This window comes from Rousettus aegyptiacus, unplaced genomic scaffold, assembly GCF_014176215.1.
Source record: "Rousettus aegyptiacus isolate mRouAeg1 unplaced genomic scaffold, mRouAeg1.p scaffold_m13_p_8, whole genome shotgun sequence".
NCBI lineage: Eukaryota > Metazoa > Chordata > Mammalia > Chiroptera > Pteropodidae > Rousettus > Rousettus aegyptiacus.
This window is the reverse complement of record NW_023416311.1, coordinates 51,253,305-51,277,016: the sequence shown is the minus strand read 5'-3', so window position 1 is coordinate 51,277,016 and position 23,712 is coordinate 51,253,305. Positions and strand designations below refer to the sequence as shown.

Here is a 23,712-nt window from a genome sequence, read left to right as displayed (position 1 = left end):
TTATACTAAATTATGTGAATAACTGGAAAATCTATTATTTCAAAGCCAAATCTATCTATTGTCACTATAGATGCTAAAGTTTGTGTCATCTTACACATGAGAAACATTGAACCCTAGGTGTTACTTTTTTCCCCTAAGTCATCACATCCTCAAAATACAATGCAGATCAATACTGCAGCTATAGTGAGGCATTATCAATGTAACTATATTATCAAGACCCTTCATTCTACCACATAGTTTTTTTCTAATAGGATACCTTATATACCTTATACCTAATAAGATACCTTTCTAATAAGATACTCCAGTAGCAACAAACACATCTAGGGCCTAGGTCTTGGTTCCTAGATATAATCTACAATAGAATAAACCAGTGCTCCTTGGAGAATTGGTTCACTGCAAGGTCAAAGGTTAATTCTAGGGCCAGAATATATCCAAGAGGAGCCTGAGGCATCTTCTTATAGCAGAGAGTACAGATGTACTTCATTAAAAAAAAAAAAAAATGGGATAGAGGCATGTTAAAAGGAGACAAGACCAACCTGAAAGAGTTCCAAGTGGACAAAGATAAAACAAGTTGAGCAACAAAATAAATAATATATTTTATTACAACCCTAAGTATAGAATAAGTATCCTATGACCATACTGATATAAACAAACAATTAAATGAATAAGTGAGGAATAAGGGCCAACTCTATCTTACAGAAGAATTCCAATTAGTTATTTTGAAAATAATGATGGAAATTGAAAATCATCATTAGAAAACCATAGTAGTAATTGTTGCAGGTAAGACCTATAGAAAAATGTTAAAATCAGTCTGGGGCACTTTAAGGAGAAGCAGAAATTTGCATAACCACAAATACTTTGATATCTCTCTAGGAGGTGGAACTTAATCTCCTCCCTCTGAGTAGGGGCTGAACTTCTTGACTCTGTTATAATAAATACAGTACGGAAAAGAAAAAAATAGTTACTTTACAGTAGAGGAACCTGGAATGTACTACTTTCACCAATCAAGGCAACAAGACCAGAAATAAAGCATGTTGACATGATGTACCTTGAAAAAATGCAGTGAGATGGGAGCATCACCTCTATGGTAGTCTCCTACCAAATTTATAACCCAGATCTATTCACGAAAAAAAAAATATCGGACAAATACAAATTGAGGATATTTTACAAAATACCTGACCACTATGCTTCATGTTATTCCTGACCTTCAAAATTTCCAAGAAACTTTAACTACAAATAAGAAATTATGCAATTATCTTGACAAAACCCCCAATATCATATTGAATTTATAAAGTACCTTTTCATTGAAGTTAATAAGTAATTTTTTAAGTTGATCTATTAAGAGTAATCTGATTTGCAGTTTTGGGATGTGGATTTTAATGTTTTTTTCCTTTCCCCATGTCTGTCTCACGTAAGGGGCCAAGCTATAGTTCTACATTCTAGGTTCCCATCCTTTACTAAATATTTACTAACTTCCATATCTATTAACAAAAATACAAAGACTGCTTCAACTAAATGTTTTATTTCTGTAGTAGACCAGGTAAAATGTACAAGTTGGTAGTCTAAATTGTATTTACAAATAATTTATTTCGTATCACCTTTTATCCAGCATTATTGAGATATAACTGACAGACAGCATTATGCAAGTATATGGTGGCCAATCTGGTGATTTGATACATGTCTCTATTGTGAAATGATTACCACAATAGGATTACTTAACAGCTCTATCATCTCACACTGTTACCTTGTGTGTACTTATAATGAGAATACTTCAGATCTACTATCTTAGCAAATTTCAAGTATATAATAGAGTATTATAACTCCAGTTACCATGTTTACATTAGGTTCCCCAGAACTTACTCATCTTATAACTAGAAGTTTGTACCCTTTAACTAATATCTCCCTATTTTCTCCACACCCTAGTCTGTTTGCAACCACCATTCTAGTTTGTTTCTATAAGTTTGGCTCTTTTAGATTCCACATATATTTGAGATTATGCACTGTTTGTCTTTCTGTATCTGACTTATTTCACATATCATAATGTCCCCAAGGTTTTATTCATGTTGTTGCAAAAGGCAAGATTTCTTTCTTTCTTCTGGCTGAATAACATTCCATTGCATGTATGTGTATAAACACACACACACACACACACACACACACACACACACACACACACACCTTCCATCTTCATCCATCTCTCCATCCATTCATTCATAGACAAATACTTAAGTTGTTTTTATTTTTTGGCTATTGTAAGTAGTGCTGCAATAAACATGGAGTACAGATATCTCTTTGAGAATCTGATTTCATTTCCTTTGGATAAATACCCAGAAGTAGAATTGTTGGATCACATTGGTAGTTTTATCTTTAATTTTTTTTTGAAACATTTACATTTCCACCAATAGCACACAAGTGTTCCTTTTTCTCTAAATCCTCACCGACACTTGTTATATCTTGTCTTTTTGATAATGGCCATTCTAACAGATGTGACGTGATATTTCATTGTGGTTTTGATTGGTATTTCCCTGATGAATAGTGATGTTGAGCATCTATTTTTTAATGTACCTATTGGCCATTTGTATGTCTTCTTTAGAAAAATGTCTATTCGGGTCCTTTGCCCATTTATTTATTTATCTTTATTTTTTATTTTTTTAGGTAAAGCAACCCTTGGTTGACCTCGCAGATTGCAAGGACCTTGTCAGCTTGCAATCTCTTATTTTTTTTTATTTTTATTTTTTTTATGCCTATAGCACCTGGTCTTCCTAGGTGGTCTCCTATTCAAGTATTAATCAGGCCCGACCCTGCTTATCTTCTGAGATCAGACAGGATCAGACTTGTTCAGTGTAGCAAGGCCATAGAAACCTTTGCCCATTTTTGATAGATTTTTTTTTTTTTGCTATTGAGTTGTATGTATTGATTTTTAACCCTCACCAGATACACGGTTTGCAAATATTTTCTCCTATTTAGTAGGTTGCATTTTCCTTTGCTGACTGTGCCTTTTTGCAGAAGCTTCTTAGTTTGCTTTTGTTGCATGTGCTTTTGGTGTCATATCCAAAAAAATTATTGCCAAGACCAATGTTAAGAAGACTTTCTCCTATGTTTTTTATCTAGCAGTTTAAAATTTCAGATCTTATATTTAAGTCTTTCACCCATTTTGCTTTAAAATTTGAGTAAGGTAAGATGGGAGTCCAATTTAATTCTGTATGTGATTACCCAGTTTTCTTAATATCATTTATTAAAAGGACTGTTCTTTCCCCATTGAATATTTCTGGCTCTCTCTTCAAACATCAATGAACTCCATATGTGTGGGTTTAATTCAGTTCCTTTGTGATACTACTCACATTTCGATTGCTCAATAGCTACATATTGCTAATGGTCACCATACTGGAAAACACAGAAAAGAGTATTTCTATCAATGCAGAAAGTTCTATTAGACAGTCTGATTTATATCAAAATCATATTAATGTAATAATGATAATAATACTTTGCCTTTATTCAACAGTTCTTAATGGTGAACAAAACATGAGTGTATAAAAAAGTAACTTGTTCTCTCAACATACCTGAGAAAAACATTCTTATTGTTTAAATTAAAAACAAATAGATAAAAATGGAGACTTAGAGTTTTATTTCAGTCTGGACAGCAGGTCAGTAAGCTCACTAAGCGTTCAGTACCCTGCACACCTGATAATGATATTACATTGTAGTCCTGCCAAAAAGACCTCCAGAAAGGTCTTTGGTAATGGCTATGTCTAATTTACAGGGTCTACCTAAGAAGTTCAGTCTTCCCTCACGTAAATTTGAACTCACATATGGTGAATAATGCATAATTTAAAATTATTTATTTTCATCTGTACCTAGAAAAATTCTTAGCATTTTATATCTAATATTATGTTCCATTAAATTGACTTTGTTTTCATTGCCAGCATAAATAACAGTAGAAATTTGAGAAAATGATTTTCCAAAGTTGTTCAACACAAAAGAAATTAAAGTAAACCCTAAAATGTTTTTTAAAGAAATATAATTAATATAAAAAATTCTATTCTTACTTGAAATGAAATGGGCTAGTAGAAAATCTATTTGTAAAGAAATAACTAAAAACACAGGAAAATTTTAAAAAATTATTTTTCAAGGAATTACTTTCGGTCTTATGGAATATGAGTCACAGAGTATATTATTACAGCACTCGGCATTTTAACTTTAAAATGAAACTTTTGAACAGATAATAATACTCTTATAATTGTATGTAAAATTACCTATTATTGAATTATAATCTCCTAGAATTTGAGGAAAGTTTGTAATTTTTTTCTTATATATTGATACCAGCTACAAGGTAGCATTATTTCCAAGTGATGCTGTATTTGTTTCCTAAGATGATTGTAACAAAGTACCACAGACTGGGTGGCTTAAGCAATAGAAATTTGTTATCTCACAATTCCGGAGTTTAGAATTCCAAAATCAAAGTGTTGTCAGGACCGGTTCCTTTTAAGGTTGTGAGGAAAGAACCTATTCCTGGCTTCTCTCTTTGGCTTATAGATGGCTGTCTTCTCCCTATGCCTTTTCCATATGCATGTCAGTGTCCAAATTTCCCCTTCTTATAAGGACACCAGCCATATTGGGTTTAGGGCTTTGTGATATTGTGAGTTACAAAAGAAATATATAGTTTATCTTTGTCCCATTTCTAGCACAGAGCTCCTAAAACCTTTGGAGCTCCCTAAGTGGTAAGAGCAACAGTGGTGTCTTTCATTATATTAATGAGGTGACTTCTGGAGTTCACCAAAGGATGGGAGCTGGTTGCCAGTGGAGCTAACCATGTGGTTAGAGGGTAGAAATTTCAGTCCCACCCTTCTACCTCGAGGAGAGAAAAGCTGGAGATCTAATCCAGTCACCAGTGTCCAATGATTTAATCAACTATGGCTATGTAATGAAGCCTCCATAAAACCCCAAAAGGAAAGGGTCAGAGAGCTTCTAGATTGGTGAACACATGGAGATTTGGGAAGGCGGAGTGTTCAGAAAGGGCATGAAAGTTCTAAACCCTTTTCCCATATCTCACTCTGTACATCTCTTCCATTTAACTGTTCCCGAGTTGTACCCTTTTATAATAAACCAGTGATCTAATAAGAAAAATGTTTTTCTAAGTTCTGTGAGCCGCTATAGCAAATTACTTGAACCCAAGGAAGAAGGGAGTCGTAGAAACCTCTGATTTATAGCCCCTCGGTCATAGGTATGGGTAACCTGGACTTGTGATCAGCATCCAAGGAAGGGGTCGTGGGAACCCCCTTCTATATTCAGTCAGAAGCACAGGTGACAACATGGGCTTGTGACTGGAGTTGGAAGTAGGGAGGAGGGAGTCCCTTAGGACTGAACTCTTTGCCTGTGATATTTGATGCTCTCTGAATAAACAGCATCAGAATTTAGTTGAATTGTAGGACACCCAGATTGTGTCCAGAGACTTGCTTATTGGTGGAAAGAGCCACCCCACTCCACCCTTGTTAGAACTGGTTTCAGGAACCCACCAGAAGTTCATTCTAATAACCTCTATAAAGATCTTATCTCCAAAAAAAGTCACACTTTGAGCACTGGAGGTTAGAATCTCAACACATGAATTTTTGGGAGGTGAGGTAGAGGGGACATAATTCAACTCATGACACTACCCACATGCATTACACCATCAAAGATTTTTCTCTCATCTTTGGCTTATTTGTGTGTGTACTATTATTATATACTATATATCATATAGTATACTATATGAATTATACATAGTATATATTCTATACTATATACCATATGTATATATTATGTATTTTACTGTAATATACGTGTGTGTGTATATATATATATATATACATATGTGTGTGTATACTATACACACACAAGTAGGCTATTTCACACTATTTAGTCTATTTCAAGGGAGGATAAGTGAGCACAAAGTCAAACCAATACAGAAAATGTATGGTCTTCACGTATTCTCCTACTTAACAGTTATTTTTAAGAAACCATCAACCTAAAAAGTTGGTTAAAAGAAATCTCTGAAAACTTACAAAATGTATTAGACCAGAAGGCAACATAAGTCTCTGTCTATGAGAGCATAATTCTGTTTGATTATATCATTAAATTTTACCAAAGACATACTTAGCAACAAAAATCTCCCATTTTCCATTCTGGCAGTGATTCAGCATACTATCATTTATAATAAAGGCAAACTTCCTACTAATTCTATATATTATACATGTTCATACAGATCCAAAAGCAAAGTTTGTCTTCTTGTTTCCTGGTAATAAAAATTCATTTCCATCTGTGCCTCATCAAGGCAGAGTTTTCACTATTTTTATTCTAATTTTTGACAGCACTTACACTAGGAATCAATAGATAAAATAACACAGTACCATATGATTATCATATATTTCACAGATAGAAATATCCATTTCAGTGCAATGGAAAGGAAGAACACCTGAAAACAAATTCAGAAAAGGAAATACACATATGCAAAAACATATTGGACATTACCGTATTTAAAGTATTCTGCACATCTGTTATCATTATCCCTCTGCTATGCAAAAATAATTATATTAGTTAGTAAAAATCAGGAAGAAATAGAGTCAGAATTCAGAGGGATGCTGTAATATTCTATAAATATTCTGGCCATCTAGACCAGTTCCGTGGGCTTGGGGGAAGGCAAAACGTTACACTAATGTCTACAGCGCTTTTGGTGCTGTTCGCCTGAGAAGTGACCTATTAGTGGAGTGAGTTAAATAAAAATGCACACAACAGAGCATATAATCCATTTGTAATCTAAAGGTCAGGGCTTCTACATGCTAATACTTCCAAGAAACTTGGCAAAGAATCAATAATATAATAGCTCTGTCCTTCCAAAGTATCTCAGCTATTATAGAAGACAGATGTCAGGTTCATGGAAGTGCCTTTAGTGAAGTTTTTACTAGAGGTAAATGTTTAATGTTAAGAAAAATAAACTATATTTCGGTTAAAAATAAAACTCCAAAAAATTCTAATTTCTGATCTTTTTTAAAAATTTTGGAGTACAGATATGCTGAGAGAAATAACTGGTAGAAAGCCTATCAAAGAAAACAACATGCACACAGCACTTTTCCAGATTCCAGAACTCCAAGTCAGATTTTTATGCCTTTCAAGACAGTTAGAATATTAATGATAATATCTTTAAAACTTAAAATTACTTAGATGTGTAACCTGCTCCTTTGTACACACAGAATGACATGCTGAACATATTTTGCAGTTTGCAATTTTGCAGGTGCAAGTTCATTGGGAATTTTTTGCTAGCAAAACAAAAATCACAAAATTGTGGTGCTACAAATATCCTCAAATTTAAAATTGCTCAATTTGGACTTTTCTTTTAAAGCAGCTTTTGCTTCTGGGAAGATTATACACCTCATGGATGCCATTTGTAAAGAAGCTTCATGATTATATATGTCTTGCTTCCTTTTTCTTGTGACAAAAATTTTATCCTTTACCAAATTCTATTCAGGTTCTGAACTTTTTTGCAACAAGGTCTCAAATTCCGGACTTCTCTATTTTCCTTTGTATTGTCCAATTTCAGCAAGAATTCTGCTAAATCAATTTAGCCAGAATTCCTCACTCTGAATAACTGATCATCCCTGATATCTGATTGGATTTCTCATTTTCCACCATCCTCCACATGCTATCTGATCATTTTGGCCTGCCTTCAGTGAGAATCCTACTGGATCTGTTTAGCCAGAATCTGCCCCTTACACTTAATACTTCCTCCTAACTAATTTTCTATTCGATGAACACCTGAGCTCCGCCCTAGATCCTTAGCTATAAATTCCTCTTCTGTATTCAGAGCTAAGTGCAATCTCTCTTCCCTACTGTAAAATCCTATTACAGTGGTCCCTACACCTATCCTGATGGTTCCCCTGAATAAAATCTGCCTTTTCTTTAACATGTGTCACTAATAAATTCCCTTCTTTAACACTTTCTTCTTTCCTTCCTTCCTTTCTCCTTTAAATCTAGCCTTCAATCTTTCCTTCCTTGTTACCTTTCCTCTTCCTTTCTTTTCTTTCTTCTTTCCTTCCTTGTCATTAAAAATGTTTATTAAAAATTAATTTTCTAGGCACTATGTGTTACTATGTGGGACACGTATTTTGTTTTTTAGGGGGTAGAACATTTCTAAGCTGATGTAGTGGGTTTATCACATCATGGAACTACCAGTAGAGGAAGTTGTATTAGGAAGATAAATTGCACTAATATTATGGGGCCAGAATCTGATTAACATGATCTAAATACATACTATTCCAGATAAAGAAGTATCTGTAAATTCACAAATTGATCCCAAGCTATTCATTCAATATGACAATATAAAATTCATGGTTTGTGTACAATTTAGTTTAATTTCAAGGTTAACTGCTTCTCTAGAAAATTAGAATAATTAACATTTATCGAAACCTACAAATACTCTCTTGTGAAGTTATAATAAAATTAAAAAGGAAAAGGACTTCAGGAGTCATCTATCCTGCCAAAACTTCAGTTGAAAGAAAAAGGAAATCAATTATTTTATATATTCATAAAACGATTACTATTTGTTGTGCAAAATATTAAGGTACCAGTGTGGTATAAATATGAAACCATGTGATTACACAGAGGTGATACATCACATTGTGCAAGTAGGGACAATGAAACAAAAATCCAATGAAGGTCATTTCTAGCATAAGATAGTATATACTGATTAACAAATAACGATAAGGACAGTAAATACTGAAGAATTCAAAGGAAAATGTCTCCATGGGTTAAGTTGTCTGGGAAACAGAGGTAGAGCTTGAGTTAGAATTTAAAAAATTTATAAGATTTTGTTCATAATTCAAGTTTAAATATATTTTAGGCAAGTTAAGGGTATTCTTACATTCTACCATAAGCTATAAAACATCAGATTACTTGTCACTACCATCATTACTTTAACATGTGCATAATGACATATGTGAAAAATACATATGTCTTTGCTTCCTTCTCCCCACCCCTACCCCTACCTGACAAGAGTTCCTGAAATCCTTATAAATTCCTAAGTGATAAGAGCACTGGAATCATGATTCATTCCAAAGAGGCGACTCTGGGTGGGCTCCTGAATGGCTCCTGGATGGGGGCTGGTCACCAGGAAGATCAACCCATAATTAGAAACTTGGAATTTTTGGTCCCTGTATCTCTAGAGAATGGAATTAATGATCAATCATACCTACATAATGAAGCCTCCATGAAAATCCCAATATTATGGGGCTCAGAGAGCTTCCAGGTTGGTGAACAAACCTACATACCTGGGAGACATAGTTTCTCCTATTATTCAGTATCCCCCACCCCCTACCACAGAGTCAAACAAACTAAAACAAAGATATTTTTGTCTTCGTATTTCCATCATCTCTATCGCCTTTCCATCTCAATAAATTACTCTCTCAAAACAATCTACAGTGTTTAGGCTTTGTCACATTTTTCTGTGACAAATGTGTACTATATTCATACAGAGTTTATTATTATGCTTTAGCATAATACAATGAACCTCAGTGGTATTAAAAATATTTGTGCTTATTTTTATAGAATATATATATATATTATTTCATTAATTTGAGGGAAATCTTCCACCCATGATATTTTTATTTCTTTAAATACTCTTTAAAGCATTGAGTGTGATTTTCTGTAAGATATTCTTTTTTCACAATGCCTTTAAGAATAGAATTTATTCACTTGAGAAAAATGTATTTCCATATAGCAGACTAGTATGTTTTTTATATGGACTTGACAATTATAGTTTCCTGTCACACACAAAAAAACTATATTAAACAGGTATTAAATATTTAATAAACAGCTGATGAACAAAACTGAACATGCCTCAAAAAGACTCATCAAGAAAATGAAAAATAAAGTTGCTCTTTTCCAGTAACTGTTTGTTTTTCTGTTGAATATTCCACATGAATCCCAAACAATCATTCTGCCAACATAAAGTAAAAGAGATTTACAAAATATATTAAGGAGGAGACAGTTGGAGTCACAATTTGAAGGTCCTATTCACTAAGTGGGACTGTCTACCTAGAGGTACTGTCAGATGCCACAATTTTTTTTTTTCATTGTTCCACATTTTGATTTTTTTCAATTCTATAACTGGAGATCCAATTTTCATCCCCAATCTCTCAATCATTCGCATTTACCACACCATGCTTTATCTTGAAGCCAAATTTAATAACTGAGCTTTAAAACCTGAAACCTGGGACATGAATGATGTCATAATTCTCAAAAAATGCCTTCAATTCATAGGCCAAGATTAAATAATATATTTACTCTAGGTTCTAAGTGCAGAAAAAGTCAATGGCTGTTTCAAATCATCTCTATTATCCACTCTATAAAGATGTAATTCAATACTATGTATTGTTGTTGTCTTTATTGTTTCCTTTTCATACTGTGATCAAAAACAGTAGCATGACATTTTCTTCCTGTTACTTGGTCATCTGGAAGCCCTATGAAATGACAAAGAAAACTCAAGATTTCCAATTGAAACAGTATATACAGGAGTGTATCCTTTAGACCTTGAGTTAATACATACTCTTCTTGATTTACTAATGAGATAAAGTCAGTGGAAAAGTAATAGCAAATATGCACTCAGAGTGTATTTCCATACTTTTCCTTTTCCCTTGGCTCATCATTTTATTACTGAATTAGATGGGAAAAAAATAGCCTTTGAGCCTGCATTAGCAATTCTATAGCTACTCAAAATACAAGTTGTCCTATTATTTTATTTTAGATCATAACCTTTTTTAGTATCTGAAATAAATCTGAGGTTCTCTCACAGTTGATGATTCAAGCTAGCTGAATCTTCCTGAAAGAAGAGAGTGCCCCAGAAACCTGGAGGTCAAATCACAGAGTGCACAGATAAGCAAAAGTTTCTCTGGCCAGTCGTAATTTATTACTTTTAAAAGCACTATATCTTATTGCAACTCTTTTGATTAAATATTAGAGAAACATATAGAAGCTTATTTAAACAAAAACCGTAATAGTTACCAGATGGACAGAGAGCTATCTCCTGGAATACAAGGATGGGGAGAGTCATTCCTCAAGACACACTTAATCTAGATAGAAAATCATTAGAATATCAGATGTACTTTCTTTCTGCTTTTTGGCTCTTTTCAATCTACAAATTCTTTTTGCATATTGGCTTTTCTTGCTTCTTGGTGATCTTAGCAAAACTTTGCCATAACACCACTCCTGAGTTTACAGACCTTAGTTCCAAACACCTGTAAAGACTTAGTTGAGTCTGAATCCTGTTTTTAACTGTGGCAATGTAAATGCTCTCTATTGTGAATACATTTGCCTTTTCAAAATAATCAAGTTTAATTTATCTGAAGACAGTTTATTTAGAGTTATGATATTCCGGGATTTAGCATTTTGATTCATGTAATTATAAATAATAAAACAATTATGAAAAAAATTCTACTGAAATATTTGAATTGGTTCTAGTTGAGCAAGGTACTTGAACAGTGTGTATATATAACATAGAGTAAGTCCTCACTTAATATCATCTATAGGCTATTGGAAACTTTGACTTTAAGGGAAATGAAGCATTTTACCATAAGCTAATTGATATAAACAAAAGTTAAGTTCCTATGTTCCTATGGTATATCTCTGGTCACAAAAACTTCTCCAAACTTATAAATAAAGTCCCAAAACACTTCTAATATTAAGCATTGAAATACACGTGAGCTATACATACTTAAGAAAGATTGATAAAGACAAATCAGATCATTATTTTCCAACCTGCTTTATTAAGTTCAGAGTCACAGGTGGCTGAAGCCCATCCCGGCAGCTCAGGGCACCAGGCAGAAACTAACCCTGCACTGGATGCCCTTCTGTCCCTGAGAACACTCACATGCATATCCACATTCACTCAGGCTGGGACAATTTAGACACGCCAGTTCACCCAATGCTCGAACACAAGCACTGCGATACCACAACTGATGACGACATAGTTGTGATGGCTGCTCAGTGACTGATGAGTGGGTAGCATATACAGCATGGATACATTGGACGAAGAAAGGGATGATTCATTTCCCAGGCAAGACATGGAGCAGAATGGCTCAAGATTTCATCATACTACTCAGAATCATGAACAATTTATAATTTATGAATTATTTCTGGAATTTTCCATTTAAAATTTTCTTACTACAGTTGATCACAGGTAACTGAAATGAAAGAAAATAGTACATGTGATAGAAATGTTGAGAAGACCCTAAGCTGATCCCTAGACTCAATGCAAGCAGAAAATGAAGACTAAGGCAGAATTTTAGTGGGCTTGGCTAAGTGCTGAAGGTGTGTCCCAGCACAGAGCCAATTTGCAAAAGATGGGAGAGTATTTTCTTATCCTTCCTTTCGATTTTGCTACAGGTATTTAAGTTCTGTCAAACTCTTTGTGTGTGTGTTATTTTCTCTCTCTTCGCCCCCTTTTTTGTTCTTCTCTTCTCTACTTCTCTCTCACTCTCATTTTATCTCTTTCACTCTCTCAACTTTTGGAATCCAATAAAAAAGCTGTAAAAATACTAGCTGACAAAGGACAAAGGAACAGCTATTTCGGAGACCACACATGGCAAAGAATACAGACTTTACAAAAATGACTTATGAAAATTAGTTAAAGATACAGTCACAGTTTATAGCAACCAATGAAAACAAACACTGAATAGAGGAGAATATGATTTCCAAAGTCACCATGTAATATTCAAATGTCTAATTTTAAATAAAAATAAATATGAATCGTGCAAAGAATAAAGAACGTATAGCCCATTCATGGGACAAAGTAACAGAAACTGTTCCTGAAGAAGGACAGATATTAAAATTACTAGACAAAGCCTTTAAATCAACTGTCTTAAATATGTTCAAAGAACTAAGGAGACCCTAGATAAAGATATATAGAAAATCAGGACAAAAATATACAAAAAAGTAGAGCATAAAGAGAAATAAATTATAATAGAGAACCAGGGTCCTGGGGCTAAAAGTTTTGATAACTGAAATGAAATCACTAGATCTCAGTAGCAGATATGAGCACACAGAAGAAAAAACAAGTGACTTCTAGATAGGTCAATCAAAATTATTCAGTCTTAGAAACAGAACTAAAAAATCAAAATCATGAATGGATAGTCAAAAGTAACATAACCAAAATCTCAGAAGGAGAGAAATAAGGAAGAAAGAATATTTGATGAAAAGATGACTAAAAATATCCCAAATTTGATTGAAGACATGTATCTATTATTTGAGGAAGCTCAATGAACTCCAAGAAGGATAAATACAAATAAATCCATACCGAGGCACATTATAATCAAAATGTTGGAAGTCAAGGATGAGAGGAGAATCTTGAAAGCACTATGAGAATAATAACTCATCACATACAAAGAATCCTCAATAATAGTAACAGCAGATTTATTGGAAGCCACAGAGGCCAGAAGACAATGGAACAGTATTTTTAAAATGTTGAAAGAAAAGGAGGGAAAAACTGTCAAGCAATAATTCTGTATATGGCTAAACTATCCTTCAAAATTGAAGGAGAAATTAACCCCCCACCACCAAAAAAAAAAAAAAAAAAAAAAAAAGCTAAAGAAGTTCTTTGCAAGTAGACTTACCTGATAGGAAATGATAAAGAGAGTCCTTCAGGCTGAGATGAAAGGCGGTAACCTGAAACGACGTGAATAAATAGAATTCTGGTAAAAGTAACTACACAGTAAATTTAAAGTGTGGTTTTAGTTTGTAACTCTTCTTTTTATCTTCTTCATGATTTAACAAACACATACATAAACCAACAGTTATAAATTTGTGATAATGTAAAAGTAATGTATAGAGTTATAATTTGTGGCAGCAACAAAATAAGAATGTGTATATGAAATAACACGGATAAACCTTAAATGCATATTTTTAAGTGAAAGAAGATAATCTGAGAAAAAGGCTTCTGTATGATTCAAAATATATGACATCTTGCAAAACTGTTGCAGCGATACAAGAATTACTTTTACTGTGGTTACCAGGTGTTAGGAGAAGGGAGGGATAACTGGGTAGCACATAGAACATTTTTTTTAAGTGGAACTATTCTACATAATACTATAATGGTGGATGCAAGTTGTTAGACATTTGTCAAAACTCAGGCTATACAACACAAAGAAAGAACTCTAATGTAAACGATGGATTTTTGGTGATAGTGATATGTTAATGTAGGTTGATGAATTGTAACAAGTGTACCACTCTGGTGGGGACTTTGACGTGGAAAAGCCTGTGCACATGTGGGGATAGGGGATATTATAGGAAATCTCTATACCTTCTGCTCAATTTTGCTGTGAACCTAACACTACTATAAAATACAAGACATATTCAAAAATATACTACATAAAGCCAAAACAATGCTTTATGAAGTTGAACTAAAACTATACAGACAAATAACTGTTATATTTTATTTAGAGTTTTTGTCACTTTTTTTATAACAAAAGTGAGGAATTTCATGCAGGCTAAGGCTAGGAGAGGAGGAGAAACAATGCAGAAGCTCTCTCACAGAAATAGATGATGATTTATATTCACCCAGGGCAACAAAGTGAAAGGGTTATAATGCAGCTTCCCTAGTTTCCACTCTGAAAGCCAAACGTAGGTACCCTATTGCGAGAGAAATAAAACAATCTTGTCTCTCAGCACTATGAACCTTCTTTCTGTCAAATCAACATCGAGTTGAAAATAGAGGCATGTAAAGTTGGAAGATTTTGAGGATATGGCCCTCTTCCACAGCAAGACAAAAAACATTGTCTCCACTGAGTTATCCCTGGAAACAGCATATTCTCAATAAGTACCACAATGATATGCACCCTGTCCTTTGTTTTCAAGAAATCAAGTCATTTCTAAGAGGCTAACCAGCCAGAGATAAATTCTTTTGTCAAACATCAAGTCAGAGTGGTAGGATTTGAAGATATAACCTTTGGTATTTACCCAGTGATTCCTTTTCAAGCTACAAGTGTGTACTGGGTCATTATAACAGCAGTAAGCTTAAGAAAATGTGGAAATATGTAATTAAGGAAAAAGCTGACAGTTATCTTTCTCTGAGATTTACACAGCTGTTTTCTGGAGCAGCAGAGGACCTTTTGCATCAATTTGAAGTTGATTTCAATCAACATTGATTGCCCAGCCTGGACCATTAAGTGCATAAGCTGATTTCAGAGAAATGAAATATGATGGATGTAGAAATCAGTGTAAAGAAACTAAAGAACAACAGGAAGAAATCATGGGTCCTGAAGTAAATAAACCCATTTACAACTGTTTGCTAATTAGCTTTTTTTTTTTTTAAGTTCAGCAGTTTTCTTGATTGTTCTTTTCTTCTTTACAGTCTGAATTTAGAGATTACGAAATGCAATGCATCCTAAGGACTATATAATGGTAAAAAAAAAAAAAATCATCCTTGTAGCATTCCTCAAGTTAATGAAAGGTGCACATACACAGGGAAGTAAGAAGAATAAGTACAGAGAAGCTGAAGTATCTCAAGCACACAGAGGGGTACTCAGAGATTTGGAGGCCAATGAAACTCTGTTCGCTTCAGCATAATACTTTTCTTTTTCTCACAATCTAAAATCTGAGTGTCCATTTTAAAGCAAGTCAAGTTTCCTCCTTCCTTATACACTTACTTTCTTCTTTAAACAATAAGATGCAATTGTTTAGCTATTCTTGAAACTCATCATCATCTTATTAATTTTATTATTAATGGAAAGCATTAGGAGTTTAGAATTTCTTAAGTGAAAGTAATATAAGATTATTAGTACACAAGTTATTATAGTTAAACTATATACTTTGCCCTGTTTAAAAACAAGCTTAAAACAGTAATAGAAGAAGACAATCGTGGTCCACAAATTAGGTAAAAGGCAGGAGCAAAAGGGAGAAAGATATTTAAAAAGAGAGAGACTGTATAGATGGCAATCTTTATATTTCCAACTGAACAGGAAATTAGTATTTTATCTTACACAAGAAATAGGAGATCGATTCTTTTTTCTTCTTTTTTCTTCCATCAAAGAACTTTGAAACTATTTAGGAATTCACAAGAAGCCCTTTTCAATGGTTTTTATTTCTGAGGTTTCTGTGTTTTATGGGCTATTATATTCTTCTGGATATTTCCCACATGTCATTAGAAGAGATAGTGATTATTTGTTTCCATGAGAATATGCAGTTCTTAATATACTGTTTATAGTCCTCAGATCAGTAAATGTCCTTAACCTTTGAGTTCTTATTTATGTAATATGGAGCATATGTATTTATCTAAAGCCATACTTTAATTTTTATGTTGCATAATTACAAAAGAGTAATGATTTAATTAACCATAAAATCTTGACTATCATAAGGTATAGTCATATTTTTGCAAAATACATTTACGAATCTTCATTGAAAAAGGTATGGATTCAAAAATTGCAGTAGAATTGTAGCTCTACTGAAATGAACTCAGATATATACCAAAAAAGAAACTTTTCTCCAAAGTTCAGTTTATCTCTTTTGTGAGATATCACAGAGCTCTATTTTGGAGAAATATGCCCCTGCCATTTTAAATATCTTTTGATTGAAATAGTCTTCATTCACTATAAATAATTCTTTTAGATAACTGAATATGTAGTCAATTTTTCAGAACTCCATCCCTTCCATTTCTCCAAAATGGCACTTAGGTATATGAAGTGAGTCACATGACTGGTGACTGGTAGTGGCTGTTGCCTGGGAATTTAAACGAGGGGTTATCAGTCAAAACACTTCCACCTGGCCTCTCCACATAGCCTTGGCTCTCGTAAATCTTCATGGCTAGGTACAAAGCCATAGCCAGAGTGAGCTAGAGTTAGGTAGTTTCTTTCCCACACACAGAAGGCTACAGCAAGGTAAATTCGGGCATTTCCCTTCTCCCAAGTCAGTTAGATTCTGAAAAAATCTTAATAGTGTGTGCTCTGGTAAAACAGTTTCTCTTGAGAGCAGGTCTTGTTAAGAACAGAATGCTCTGGCATATTTCATAATGGTTCTTTCCTCCCTCCCCGTTAAAAACATGAGTGAATTTTTCTTTGATAGTCACTGTGAGAACTTTGTAGGAGTCCTGGAGGTAAATAAAAGTGGGCGGGAACCCCTATGACTGAGTCCCCTGGAATCTTTAATTCTTTAATTTATCTACATGAAGACTTCAGCAATTTGTCAAGCGCTGTTCAAGGTTCTTGCCCCAGCACTAGTTCCCATGGAGGTTTCTGCTCACGGGTTTCTGCTCTAGTAGGTTGAAATTCTCTGTATTTGATTATCTGTTCACTTTGGGGGAGGGGGGGGCAGTGTTTTTTTTCTGTGACTTCACTTCTTTGATGGATCTAAGGGCTGTTGAATTTTCAGTTTGTTCATTTTACCTAAGATAGAATGACAACTTCCAAGCTCTTTATATGCCAGGTCAGAAACCCTTATTTTTTTCTTAGGCTGCTTTTATTCTGCTGCTTTTAAAACACACACACACACACACACACACACACACACACACACACACAGCTCTTGTACTTTCTTCTTACACAGTGAACAATTGCTATTTAGTTTTCAAATGCCCTAGGGATTTTTTTTTTTAATTTGCAAAGATTGGTTTATTTCTTCTGACTAAAACCACTAAGTTGTCTATATCACAATGACCAAACCCTGTATTTATAACAGTTAAAAAATAAACATATGTATCACAACAAAATAATTGTGCGATAGAATATAAAGTATCAAAATTTAACTTTCATAAAATTACTAATAGTAATTTCAGTTTACATTCTGGCAAATAATAATATACTAGTAGGTCATAAATTCAGGCAACTCTTTTAAAAATCCCATCACTATATTTCTTTTAGATAATCTCCTTGTACAATTTGTTCCACACAATCTTCAAGTACACAATCTAGCCTCTCTGTGTCATCCCAACCCTCTGCATCTCCTCTTGGCCCTGTGTGCTCATGTTTCTCAGTAGAAGCTGTTTTTTTCTCTCCTTAGCATCCATCTGGAATCACCTCTTCTCACATAGGCTGTCCCTAGGACAGGCCTTGGCAAAATTCTACTGCCCTCAAGGAGGTTATACCTGTTCATCATTCGAAGTACACTTTTTCTAAGATGACATCTTTGTCCAATCATAAGATAAAATAGTCTCTCTGCTTATATATCTCCCCTTACATAATGTTCTTAAATTTTTATATATGCTGTAATTTATTATCAAATATTACAATAACTCATTTGTATAGGACTATAGATTTTATATAGTGCTTTCAATGCATTTTCTCATGTACTTTGAACAATAAATCTACAGTTTGTTTTGAAATTTCCACTTTAATAGATGAGGAAACCAAAGATATAAAAGGTAAATTAACTATTTTTAGGTAACAGAACTAAAATTTAGAGATAAAACACAATCTCGATATTCTGATGATCTGACTTCTGCAGATCTTTCTTTCTTTTGTCATTTTTCTTCTTTCCCCAGTTTGAGAAGTAACTGACATACATCACTGTTTAAGTTCAAGGTGTAGAGCATGATGATTTGATTTACATATATAGGCCTACCTCGAAGATATTGCAGGCTCAGTTCCGGAACACTGCAACGAAGCAAGTATCGTACTAAATAAAGTAAGTCATAATCTTTTATTGTTGATACAAAGTCTTGAAAATGCAATAAAGGACGGCACAATAAAACAAGGTAATCTTGTATTGTGAAAAGAGTACTTCTGTAAGTTAAGCTAATGTCCATCACCTTACATGCATATGATAAAAAGAAAAAATTCTTGTGATAAGTCCTGGGACTTATTCCCTTAATAACTTTCCCATACATATTATACAGCAGTGTTAGCTACAGTCATCACATTGTACATCACATCTCTAGTGCTTATTTATCTTATAACTGGTGGCTTTCGACTTTTGACCGCCTTCCTCCAATCCCTATTCCTCACACTTTCTGCGTCATCTAAATGTAACTAACATTAGGACTTACTTTCTGTTTAGTTAGATAGATGGATATTTCTATGGAATCTAAGAGGAAATCCATGAAAAGAGTGACATGTCAAGTGTTTTCTACCACTATCACTAGAGCTCGTTTGAATAAATTGTTTGTTCCAGAAATCCCTTGTTAAGTCATTTGACAGAGAATCCTCATCAATATAATTGCTATATTTAGTTGATAAGAATTAGTCACTAATTTAGTAGTGACTTAGATTGGGCTATATATGTTATGGTAGAGGGGAAGTTAGGTCCAGTTTGAGGATAATATTATAAGTGGCACATCAAAGTGAAGTTTTGTGAGCGTGGCACCTGGAAAACATCAAGTTCTGATTAGTAAGAGAAAAAATAATAAAAGGCATAAGAAAAAGTAAGGTTGAGTCTATGGCCATGCCACCCTGAACAAGCCCGATTCCATCTGATCTCAGAAGCTAAGTAGTATTGGGCCTGGTTAGTACTTGGATGAGAGAACACTTAGGAAGACCAGGTGCTGTAGGCGTAAAAAATAAAAAATAAGGGATCGTAAACGGACAAGGTCCTTGCAATCTGTGAGGTCAACCAAGGGTCGCCTCACCTTATAAAGAAAAAAGAAAAAAGAAAAAGAAAAAATAAGAATAGTATAACAGATCTTAAAATTCCGCCTAGGATTAGCCTATGATTGATATGCACACACATAAACAATGTCTTAATTATACATTTAACATATTTTAAATATGATTAGTACACAATTAATAGATGTATTTTATCTAAATTTATATATAATTATATATTAAATATAGAATGTATTTTTATAAGAATAAAGTGAACAGTTTATGCCTGTGGTAGAAATTTTAGCATATATTTGAAATTAATAAGGTCATGAAAAATTGGAGCTGCAAGTTTAAAGAGTTTATTTATCCTCATAATTTTCCAGAGAAGGATATGAGTATGACGAATAAAGCCAAGTATTTTTTTCAAGGTCAGAAACAGGATAAAAACAAAGAATTATTTTACTGCCTTTTATACTCTATATGCTAGCCATGTTAAACTACTTGCTTATCAATGCTTCATGCTTTTCACATTTCACTATAATTGTACTTGCCTCACACTCAAGTGCATGGTCCTCATGTGGTCCCTATTTATCCTTCAAAATTTAGCTCAAGTATCATTTGAAAAAGCCTTTCTGAGCTTGTTCTCTGTCTGAATGGAGGAGCCCCTTCAACTTCTTTTGACAACAAATATGTATTTACTTCCATGATCTATCTATCATCTATCTATCTATCTATCTATCTATCATCTATCTATCATTTATCATCTAATCTATCTCTCTACCAACTATCTACCTACATCTACCTATATTTATCTTATATCTACTTATTTAACTCCCTTTTCACTTTTCTGTTCATTCTAACCCACTTGAATTCTATGAGAAATAGAACTGTATCTTAGTCATTTTTGCATCCTTAGTGCCTCCTTCAGTGGCTAACTCATAGTGAGTGCTTAATATTTGAAAAATAATTGAATGAATACCTTCTAGAACTCTTATTTTATACATTATAATTTTCTAATATTATTTCTTTTAAATGACAAAGAGAATTCCTCTTCATAAATAATAGAATTTAAAAGACTGTCATTTTTTTTCTCTACCCGAATATCCCTGGCTTCATTCATTATTTCTTTAGAAGTTTCCATAAATTCATAGCACATTAAGAGAATTAGGCATTTTAGCTATTTTGCATTGAACAAAAACTAGTTCATCAAATTAAATGGACATTGTAAGAGCTGTAATGGAGCAATAGGAGGCTGTGCAAAAAAAAAAAAAAAAGACTAACTGAACTTCATATGGAAAAATATTCTTTATAAAAGTTCATTCTCATTTATGACATGAAAAGAAGATGCAGATATTTTATCCAAGTGTATAAGTATATCTCAACAGCTTTATACTACTGATTTCGTCTGGCTAGTCTACATTTATTTCTGGTATTTAAATAATATTCAATATTTTTATTGTTGGAAAATGCTATAAATCTACTCGGATATTGAGAAAACTTGTGGTATAGAAATAGCCTTCTCCCATTTTTTTAAATCATATATTATATCTTATGAGATCATTATTTCAGATTAGATTTATTTTTTCATCCATTCAGAGACACAATTTCAGTTTCTATGTATTTAATATTTCTTAAGAAAATGTGTTTATTAAGGGTATATAATTGCATACATTTATTTGGATTCAATGATATAAAATATATAGTGTGTATGAATGTCATTTTTGTCTTTCACATAAGCACATCTTCCCCTGAGATTAGATAATGTTCAGAGGATCCCTCTTTATTCCTAATTCAAAGAACCAAGTTGACTTAATTGAAATAAAATTGTTAAGCAATAGTCAGTACAGACTGAGTATATAGGAGTTATTGCTAGGAATGTGTCTAGAATCAGAATGTTAACAGGTGCAACAGGGAAATGTTAAGTATATTAATTTGAAATTTTGGGGGCCACTGATGTAAAGGCTAGGGCATGTAGACAAGTAGGCAACATGATGATAGTAGAGGCCATAACAAGCGCTAGATAAAGAAAATTCTTGAAGTAAAGAGAAAAATCAATATGGATATAAAGCTAAATCAGAAAAAAATATAGAAAAAATTATTGTAAATGAAAAACTCTAATTTATCCAGCTGCTTTTTAACACCTTCTGTATGGTATAAGTCAACCCGACATGAAGGTAGCCTTAGGTAGTAAGCATCCTTACTCCAGCAATGCATATTTAAATAGTTTTCTTCACAAGTCCTTTAAGGACCTCAGCCAGAGGACAGAATGAAGAAGAGATATATGCAGGAAAATTGTAAGTAATAAAGACTAAAAGGTAATCTGAGGTGTGTAAGGGAGGCATCTGATAGCAGGGGAAAGAAATCTAAGCACTGCTGAATAAAAAAGATATATTTCTATCTCTATTTCTCTCTCTATCTCTATTTGTCTGTGTCATATATATGAAGTGGTAGAAAGCAAACAGCAGAAGAAATGAAAAAGGGTAAATGAGAGGAGTGCTCTTTATGGGGCTCTGAATATGTATTTTTACAATCAGTGAGGCACTACACAGTTGGGAAAATAATTCAAATAGTGAAAATTGCTTCTAGCATCATGTCATTTTTTGAAAAATAGAGTTTTCTACTATATTAAACTGCAGTGCAAAGTCTTTTTAGGTTCATTGTGTGTTTATTGAGTTTTCATTAGATCTGAATTTTCTAATCAATTAGGCAACAAGCACAAGTAGGTGTAACAGCAGTGAGATGGTTCCTTCCCTAGCATTTGACATCTTATCCTTTCAAGGTATATTTGTTCTTTCTTTTTCTTTCTTTTTAGGTAGAATGTGCTCCTCTTACATTGTTGAACTGTTATCTGTATTTGGTTAAAATAATGGATTAGGGCAACCATGTTAGTACAATGATTCTGCAATATGTTGGCGAAACAAAACAAAACAGAAAAAAACCCTTTCATTGCTCAGTTAACTTTTCAATGTGTTCAGTAATTAACTGAGGGTAGGAGACCCAGAACAAATTATATATCATTACTGTATATAGCACTCTAAACCTTTTTCTAGGTTGTAATCGTTTAATAACATCATCTTTGAGTTTTGCAGTTAATATATCACTTGACCAAAACTAAAATCATTTAATGTGCTTAAAGATGAACATATTACTATAATAAACCACCTGTACACATACAACATAACACATTCCAGCCTTCTTGAACTTTTATTATAAATGTACCTTAAGAAACAAGTAACTGAGAAAGTATTTAATTTTATTAATTGTGTGTTTTTATGTTTTTATGTATAACATTACTTATAATTCCTTTTCATTATTTGGGTGTGCTTAAGAAAGTGAGGAATAACACAAAGTAACAGCATTAATCAGAACTTCCTGAAATCATTAGAATTTAAACACTGGACATGTTGATTCACTTTAAATTTGGAAAATTATTCAAAAACAAAATTCCATACAAAGTATTATGTACATTTAGATTACCTAAGTTAAAACTACAAAATATTGCATCTGACATTTTCTATTCTGACTACCTTTTAAAAAATATTCATAGCTGACAAATGTAAGTTTTAAGATTCAACATTATTCTGTAACTAAAATGAGAAAAAACTGCATAATGACTTCATTTTTAATTTTGAGGAAAAAATGTAACTAGATGGTTATGAACTAACATCTCCCATTAAATCAATGGCTTTACCTAGTTCTTATGACTGTAGAATGCAGCTCATTAAGCTTTAAGCTCTTTTATATTCATTACAACAGTACCTTGTGAATTTTGTGTTAATTTTCTTTATGATCCTTCTATAAATCATTTGATAGGTGAGGAGGCTTAACCTACTTTCCTAAAGATAAAAATCTCTTCAAATCAGTGGTCCAGTATAACCTTCAAAATACTATCTACTAAAGCCTAGAGGATTTTCATGAACATAAGGGGATGTCTTCATCAGTTTGGGCTGCCATAACAAAATAATCATATACTGAGTGGCTTTAACAACAGAAACTTGTTTTCTCACAGTTCTGAAGACTTGAAGTCTGAGATCAGGGTGCCAGCATGGTTGAGTTCTGGTGAGAATTCTGTTCCTGGCTTATAGACGGCTGCTTTCTTGCTGTTTGCTCACATGGACTTTCCCCGACTTGTGTGCAGGGAGGCGGGAGAGAACAAACTCTCTGATGTCTCTTCTTATAAGAA

General features: G+C 33.4%; 2 pseudogenes; one reads left to right on the top strand and one right to left on the bottom strand.

Moving 5' to 3' along the window:
• Positions 1-2,741: 2,741 nt before the first annotated feature.
• LOC118607060 lies at positions 2,742-2,860 on the bottom strand (annotated as a pseudogene).
• Positions 2,861-19,379: 16,519 nt separating this feature from the next.
• On the top strand, positions 19,380-19,498 carry LOC118607461 (annotated as a pseudogene).
• The last annotated feature ends 4,214 nt before the right edge of the window (positions 19,499-23,712 follow it).